This window comes from Lathyrus oleraceus, chromosome 7 (assembly GCF_024323335.1).
Source record: "Lathyrus oleraceus cultivar Zhongwan6 chromosome 7, CAAS_Psat_ZW6_1.0, whole genome shotgun sequence".
NCBI lineage: Eukaryota > Viridiplantae > Streptophyta > Magnoliopsida > Fabales > Fabaceae > Lathyrus > Lathyrus oleraceus.
This window is the reverse complement of record NC_066585.1, coordinates 514,085,972-514,095,331: the sequence shown is the minus strand read 5'-3', so window position 1 is coordinate 514,095,331 and position 9,360 is coordinate 514,085,972.

Sequence of the window (9,360 nt, the reverse complement as noted above, 5' to 3'; positions counted from 1 at the left end):
CTCAAATTTCACTAATTTCCAAGGCCCAAATGAAATTTTGATCAACATGACATTTGTTCCTTATGCAATAAGCTTTCCAACCATTACTCATAAGCTTGCATTTTGATTTTGGACATGGCATTTTCGAAGGCTTCAATGAAATAGTGCATTTTATGAAAATCACTTCAATTGCCATGCATGATCCAAATATACCTCATATGCACGTCCAAAACTTACATGATGATGATCAGCTGCCAAAACCAAGTGGAATTGGGCTCTCCATGCGCCTGTACAGGCCCATGCATGGAGGCCTTTTCCATTCATGCAAATTTGAAATCATGCATTCAGCATTGCCTTGCCTATAAATACATTGCATTTGAGCTTCATTTCACTAACCTGAAGGCGCCTGAAACTCTGTTGGATTGAATCCCTACCCTCACACCAAAGGAACTCTCTCTTTTCTTCAAAAAATTTAGATCTAGAATTCAGTTTCCTTGACTGTTTTCTTTTATCTAAAAGTTCCTAGACCTCTTCACCTTGATCCATTGGACTTCTGTTTTGATAAAGCAAGCAAGGTTTCGTGCTCAATTCACCAGAACTCAAGCTTGCACTCCAACTGGGGATTCCAAACTTGAGCCAAATTGAGGAACCATTACCATGAGATCCTAAGAGAGAGATCCAAGATGCCTTGAAGAACTTTATCTCAAAGTCATTGCTTGTTGATTGCTTGAAATATTTGCTTGTGATTGCTTATTCCAAAGGATGGGAGCTACTTGGATCATCAATATGATCTCAAGAGAGGAACTCCTAGTGTGGCTCTTTTCTTTCCCTTTACCCTTTTTATTTTCTTAGGACTTAGCCATTCTTCTTCTTCTCTCCACTCTAACCCAAGCCAAAACTTTTTGTGCAAACATTTCATTTGTTTTCAACTTTAGAAACCTAAACCTTATGCTTTTGATTTTCAAACCTCCTCTTCATAACACTTATTTTGAATTGAACCTTTTAATCCACTTTGACCATTTGTTGTATATACTTCTAATTGGTAAATATAAGCCATTCAAATTTCTTTTGTGGTTTCAATGGCCACTTCTTAATCAAATTTTTTCATAACCTTTAGCTATTAGGTTTGAGTTATCTTTGTGGTAGATGTAATACTCACATTTTTCCTTAGTGATGGACAATGAGCCTTCCATGCTTATTATAGGGTTAACCCCTCACTAGCATGTTGAAGCCATCCTCACACGGTGGTCTTGTGGTTTTAGGTTGAGTTTTCTCCCTTTTATAACAAAAGACCTTAAGGCTTTTGGACCAATCAATTCACCAACTCATTTTGAGATTTTTACCCCGAACTACGAGGTTTTGATCCTAATCTTTTTATAAGATGGTACGTATGCAATGGGTTTATCCATCCAAACACAAAATATAAATAAACTTGTACGTTCTCCTCTCATCACTTCAATCATGTTTGCACAAACAAAATTTTCACAAGACAACAACCTTCACAAGTGTGAAAAGGGCTCCCTAGGAGTACCTAGGATGTTTTGGGTGCCTAACACCTTCCCATTGCATAACCAACCCCCTTACCCAGATCTCTGTTTCTTTTACTAGTTTTTGTTAAAACTATTAGGTTTTTGTTCGCTTTCTAACCATTCCTTTGGATAAATAGAAGTGCGGTGGTGACTCGACTTGTATGATTTACCTTGGATTTAGTCAATATCTCTAATGGTAACGAATACCCCGCTACAGTACTGACTGACAGTTAAGAATTATTATTCAAGAAATGGTGATTTTAATGTAACAGTTATGCAAGTTTTAAAACAATCATTCATTTTGGAAGTGTTATGGTAGTGTGTGGCGAGTGGATCATGAGTCCAAACGCGGTGCTGATTTTAGCTAGCGTGTGAGTGACACAGTGAGAGTAGAATATTAACAAATCTTTGGGAGTCAACTTACTCAACCTTGCTGTTAATATGCTTTCAGAACAAACCTTACTTCAATTAGGTCTTTTGAAGGTTGTAACATGGCTTGGTTCATGGTTATTGAATCAAAAGGATATAAGGCTCAAAGTTTATTTTAACCCACCTCTTCTTCATGATGATATCCAATCCTACCTTCAGTTAATTCACACACGTTCGTCGGTGTAAGGATAAAGATGGTGATTCAAGGTCTCTTGGAATGGCAGCCACCTTATTTCTTTTTTTTTTGGATGTCGGTGACCCTTTGATTTTGGTATGGTGGTCACTGAATCTTATTTTGTTTTGTTGGAGACTTTCATTGTCTCTTTCAGTTTTTGTTTTGATCCCTAACTTTTGCATGGACCACTTTGTTTGAAGCTTTAATCCATCGGGATTGCCCCTGTTTTTGCCTAAGTCTCCTTTCAGGGTGTTGGACTTAGCGGGCTCTTTCTTTGACTTTTTTTTTGGAAATTGTGACTGCCAAATCATTGGTCATTGAAGAACAACAGACATAAAATTTGGATTTGTATGGTTCCTTCGACACTTCAAGATACGTGCGAGGGATATCGTGTGATTGATCCTTGTATGGGATATTTCACCTTGTAATTCGAATGTGTATTCTTGATCAACTGAACACTACCCTGCCCCAGGTTAAGCGTAAGGGTTTTGTAGATCCAAAAGAAACCCCTACTTCTAGGCTCAAAGTGGTTGAATAGGGATTAACTCCTTATCTCTCTGGTGTTTGGGGATTTGAAACAATGCCTGTACATCATTAGCAGGATTTTATCCAAAAGCATATAATCAACAATTATGAGTATCGTGTTTTCGTCATCCTCCTTCCAAGATTTACTAACAATAGTGTGATAAAGAAGGTGAAGTGGAAAAGCATGTCTTTGTGATTTTCAAATGTGATAGATGAGTGAATATGAAAGATTGATTCAAAGCATGCATAATCATCCCATTAATAAAACCAGATACAGATAACAATGTTTAAAGCATATAGTACTTAAACAGACAAGAACAAATTACAAAAGTGCGAAATGGTAAAAATGGCATAATGATTGCCTTCATTTAATGAAACGGGACTTCATCTCCTGATTCACTATCGAGCTGGCTTCATCAGGAACTACTCTGCTTGTTCAGGTTGGTGAGAAGCTTTATCTTCGAGCTTCACTCGACTCTGCATGCACTGGCATGGGATTTGTTGCAACATTTGGCCTAACTGGTGTGAAGGTAACTGCCTTACTGTCAATCAGGTCTTGGACTTTGTGTTTTAAAGCCTTGCAATTCTCCATTGTGTGCCCTGGGGCACCCATGTGATACTCGCAGTGAGCATTGACGTTGTAGCCTGGTGGATATGGCGGAGTTGCAGGTATTAGCTCCTTCAAAACAATTGATCCATCCTTTAGCATGTAGGAAAGGATCTTGCTGTATGGTACTGGCAAAGGATCGAAATGTCTTTCTGGCCTCCTTGCCCTCTGTTGGTTTGGTTGACGTTGTGGTGGAGCACGTTGATGTTGATTCTGATGTTGTTGCTGATAAGCTGGCTTTTGATAAGGCTGCTGATATTGTTGTTGATAGGGTTGCTGATATGGTGGTTGATATGGTGTTGGGATGACAACGGCAACCTGATGATAAGGCATAGGAGCATATGGACGTGCCCTATATCCTCCTCCTTCCATTATGGCATTGGTCTGCCCTTCTAGCTTCTTTGGGAGATTAGGATATGGTTTCTTCATCCCACCTGAAGCACTGGAGGCGCAAGGTAGCTTTCCTTTTCTGATCTGACTTTCAATTCGTTCTCCCACAGAGACAACCTCAACAAAAGTCGGGAAGCTGGAGCCCACCATCTTTTCCATGTATTGGGTATGCAGAGTTCCCATAAACATATCAATTAGCTCCTTGTCAAGAAGAGGAGGTTGGACACGAGCTGCTAGCTCTCTCCACCGCTGGGCATACTCCTTGAATGACTCATTGTTGTAATGAGTCATGTCTTGCAGATGTGTGCGATTGGGTGCTAGATCAGTATTGTACTGGTAATGCCTAAGGAAGGCTTCAGCGAGATCTCTCCAAGATTGGACCTGACCTTTCTCTAGCTGCATATACCACTCCAAAGATGCCCCACTGAGACTATCTTGGAAGTAATGAATCAGGAGTTGATCATGGCTGATGTGGGCAGCCATCTTGCGGCAGTAAGCTCTGAGGTGAGTTCTCGGGCAACTAATCCCTTTGTACTTGTCAAAGTCCGGGACTTTGAATTTTTACGGAATCACCAAACTTGGTACCAAGCACATGTCGACAGAGTCCAAACCGGGAGTAGTGTGAACCTCCAAGGACTTGAATTTCTCTTCCAGAGCATGGAGTCTCTCAACAGCTGGGTCCGGGAGATCTCTAACAGCAGGTTTGGCTGGTTGTGGCATTAAGAAGGCGACATATGGATCTTCATCACCTATCACAGATCCGTGCCGAGCAGATACAGCAGAATGCTCGTAGGGTTTTATATTGTCCATTGGGATCGGAATAGGGGTCGGTCCTCCTCTAGGCTGGGCAAGATTACCATTAAGGTCAGTCTCTCTAGGGATGCTAAGCGATGGTGATCCAAATTGAGCAGCAACTCTTCTGGCTTCGGTGCTAGTCTCGGCATCCTTCTCCTTTTGGGCTAAGAGCAACATGGTCTCAAGTAAATGATCCATCTTTTCCTGTATGGAGTCAATGTTTGTCCTCATCGAAATTTGGTTTGCTTCAAGCTGTTCGAGTGTCATCTTGTAGTTGCGGCATGTCTCGTACCGGTGTCGAGTAGTCAGCGTTTACTGGACAAAGGGTAGAATATGGTGTAAGCTTTTGTTTCTGGAAGGTGAAATGCAATGCATGTTTATGATATGAAAATACATGAAATGATGCCATGTTTTTCGGCAGAGGAATACCAATATTCAAGATCAATCATGCGTTGTGTACATTAGGATAGCAGGAGGAAGATGGTTTCTCTAATTAGAAATTCCCAAAGGTAGGTTCAAAAGTTATGTTTTCAAGGAAGGAACTTAGACTCACGGATCAGGTTCAAAACCTCCTCGCAATGGTGGGCTAGCCACATCGTGATGGGAGTTTTGCACTGATCTAATCTAAGTGGGATTCTCGTATTGTTCGAACAGGGTGTAGACCCTTCGGTTCAATACCACATAATCGCCAATCATGAAAGCAAAACCTGGGTTTAAGGCGAGGTCCCTAGAGTCACGGATCGTATCTAGAACCTCCCCACAATAATGGGCTAGCCATATTGTGATGGAAACTCCAAACAAATCTACTCTAGGTGGAGTCTTCGTATTATCCCAATGAGGTGTACACCCCTCGGTTCAATACTACGCAACTCCGGGTTCTAAGTTTTTTCTCGAAGCTCGGGTATGGAGCTTATCTCACAGCATACATCAAGTCCCATATCAAAGTATTAAAACATATTACATACAAGCAACAAGCAATCCGAATAAAATACAGAGAAATAAAGATGGAAAGAAAGAATATCTTCCAACAGTCATAGCAAAATCAGACTAAGTTAGGCTAGACTCTCTCTTGCTTGGAGCAGTCTCCCCAGTAGAGTCGCCAGTCTGTCGCACCTCGAAAAAATGCGATCCCTCGCGATGGAACGCGGAAAAAATGTTGTCCCCAGTAGAGTCACCAGTTTGTCGCACCTCGAAAAAATGCGATCCCTCGCGATGGAACGCGGAAAAAATATTGTTCGAAACAGAGTCGCCGCTGAACTTTATTTATTCCAATGAAGGAATAGGAAAATATCGAGAAAACCTTTAGAAATAAGAATAATGGTCGTCACAACCATATTCGGGTTTGGGAGTCGATTACGCAAGGGGAAGGTATTAGCACCCCTCACGTCCGTTGTACTCAACGGGAACCTTTTAGTTTGATTTGCTATTTGACTGTTAATTGAATATTATTCGCTTGCTTCGAGTAACTAAAGTTGGTGATAGATATGGAAGAAGACCTCAGGAGGGAAAAGGGGAGGTTTTTTATTAGTGTGCTCACGAAGATACAACAATCTCCTGCCTACGTATCCTTATGGTGCAATAAGAAAATCAGAGCATTCGTAGTTCGGGCTACTACGAATATTTGGTGTGTTTTGTTTGATGAACGATTGTGTAGGTCGGCCTTCTAACGGCTAAAAGCTGGCTTGCCTACTCTCGGTGGAGACTCTAGCACTGGTTTGTTGGGCGCATTAGAAAGGATTGACAGTGTTCTTTTGAAAGGAGTTTTGGTCACGCGGGGGTGACAAGTTGAATTGATGTGTTTAGATGTTTTGGTTTCGATCGCGCGGGGGAGAGAAATTAGGTTTGATTTGTTTGAGATGTTTTAAAGAACGACGAAGGATTGAGCAATGTGGTGCACACCAATCGTCCAATTCTCTCGAGAAATAATAAGGCGAACGCCTTCTACTCCTTTTTCGTTCGAATTATTTTGAAAGTTTGTTTGTGGATGCTGAATGTGCATGGTAGTGAGGCGTACGCCTCCTACTTGCTCATCCAAACAATAATGAGGCGTGCGCCACTTATTCCTTTATCCATGTTTAATTAAAATGTATTAATCGGAAGTCGATGAATTGTGCAATATGGCGAGCGCCAATTATTCAAGGAACTTACTATATCATTTGCAAATATATGTATTTAAATAATAATTGCAACAATTTGATATGACGAAAAATCTCTTTTTATTTATAGAAATTGGAAGGATTACACTGAGTACAATTTCAGAAACCAAATGAAAAATACAAGAGAAAAGGAAACTAGTCATCCTAAGGGTCCCTAATAACAATGTCAGAAGATCTGGCTGTAGGCGTGTACTTCCTTCGAATGCGACGGATCTCGGTCTCAAAAGAAGCCTTCATCTGAGTCTTCTCGAGGACAAGCTGATCAACAATCTTCTTCTAAGCAACGGAAGGGTGAGGCATTCTAGAAGATGAAACCTCTGGCTCTCTCTGTCTTTTCGTCACTCGGTCTTCAAGTATCTCAATAAGTGCATCTTTATCCTTAAACTCTAACTGCAACTCTTCATGCTTCTTGCTCAAAGCACAGAAACGCTCTTCCCACATGTCCTTCTCTTGCCTCATCTTGACGAGCGCGTCTTCCAACTCCTCTACATCTTGGTTAGGGAGAGTTAATGGCTCAACCACAAACATAGACATAGGTCTTTCACAAGGATAAGGCATCTTCAATTCCAAAGCTTTATTCTTCACCCAATGAGCGTAAGCTTCCAAAGCTACACAATTGCACGAACCAAGCTCGAATCTTCCCTTCCTATGCACATTATACCAAGCATGCACAATCTTCTGCTTCAAATGTTGAGGATCTTTACCCTCTTGATAGAAAAGACCTTCTAACAAAGTGTTATTAGGCTTGTCTCTCAAGGGGAACACAAGTTGACGACGAGCCAAAACAAGGTTATAGTTCATTCCTCCTTGTGTACCAATGAGAAGCACATTAGAGAATTCACCACAACTATCAATAATCTCCAAACTACTCAAAGATGGATCATATCAAACTATATCATCATTAGTGAGAGACATAAGTCTCTGAGACCACCTTAGACATTGTTTGTTCTCCACAAAAGCAGGTGTCTGAGGCAAGTGAAAAATAAACCACTTGTACAGAAGAGGAATGTAACAGACAATAGTTCCACCACCCTTAGAATTCCTTAGATGCAAAGAGAAATACATATCACCCAATAAAGTAGGCACAGGATTCCCAATCAATAAAAGTGTAATGGCGTTAACATCAACAAAACTGTCAATGTTAGGGAACAAAGCTAATCCATAAATCAGCAACACAAAGATAGCTTCAAAAGCTTCCACACTACCGGCTTGAGCAAAAGAAGTAACTTCTTTGATGAGGAAATCAGATGACAACCCAAATAACCCTCCTTTCTTCACCCAATGAGCCTCTATATCAGACTTCTTCAAGTTAAGAGCTTCAACAATAAGATTAGATCGGGGAATCTCCTCCAATCCACTAAAAGGCACTCTACTAGAAACAGGTATCCCCAAGAGATGAAAATACTCCTCCAATGTAGGCACAAGCTGAAAATCTTGGAAAGTGAAACAACGGTAGAGAGGATCATAGAACTGCACCAATACACTTAAGAGTCCTTCAACCACATCAGCAGACAATATGGACAAAAGCTTCCCATGACGTTGTTTGAAGTCCAAGGGATCTAATACAAAAGATGCTAGCTTCCTTAACTCTTTCAAATCTAGACATCTGAAACTGTACTTCTTAGTGTTCCTTCGTCCATAATCCATGTTCTGAAAATATTTGCAAATGATACCTTAGTGCCTTGAAATCTTCGTGTGATGAATGTTATGATGCGCATGAATGCATGAATGCAACAATCACAAATAAGGGATCACACACAAGGAAAACAAAGGTCAAGGGATGAATCAAGTCATTGTCAAGATCAATCATCCATTTTGGTGGATTATGGTTTACACCTTATCAACACCCAAGTTCCATTGATATTGACAAGACTTGATTGGATCAACCAAGAATCAAGGGTTTGTTGTAAGTCACGAGCATGGAGTCTAGGTAAGAACCATCCCAAAGGAGTGAACTAAGGATAAAAACCTATAGATCATGTTCTAAAAAGTTCCCAGAGTCTTAATTCCATCTATCGAATATTACAGGTTAAAATGACTGACTCATCGACCCATAATATTCTCAAGAGAAACTCGTCTGAGTGTAGTATCGCGTAACAATTGTTATCAAGTCTACACTTGAACATTTTCCGCACTACGTCCTAAATAGGCCAAGAGGGGGTAAATGTTCTACGGTCCTCAGCTTCTCAGACCCAAATTAGAGATTGTAATGCCTAACCACAAATACTTGTGTGACATTTCCAAATCCAAAAGAGTCTCCACTGAGCAGATGGATCCTAAGCCAACTTGTTAAGGACTAATCTACACATGTCGAACATGACTATACCATCCTTCTATCTTAATTGCACTCAAGTTTGGGTTAGAACTTATCTCACCACTCAGAGATCACCAAGCACAATAAGCAGATTATATCACACATACATATATACAAACATCACATATATACAAATATATACACACAAAAAGTAGGCTAAACCCACTGGAGACTACTCCCCAGCAGAGTCGCCACTTAATTTTTATAGCAGTAATTTCATGATCATCAAGCTATGGATAAGCTAGAGATCAAATAACAAGAGTCGCCACCGCGCTTTTATTGTTTCCAAGGGAAAAGGGAAAAAGTACGAACAAAACCTAAAAGTAAGAAGTTTTCAAATCAAAACTAATAAAATGTCAGAGATTACAGGTAAGGAGGTTGGTTACACAGAGGGAAGGTGTTAACACCCAAAGTGTCATAGGTACTCCTACGGAGCCCTTTTTGTATGCATATGTATTTGG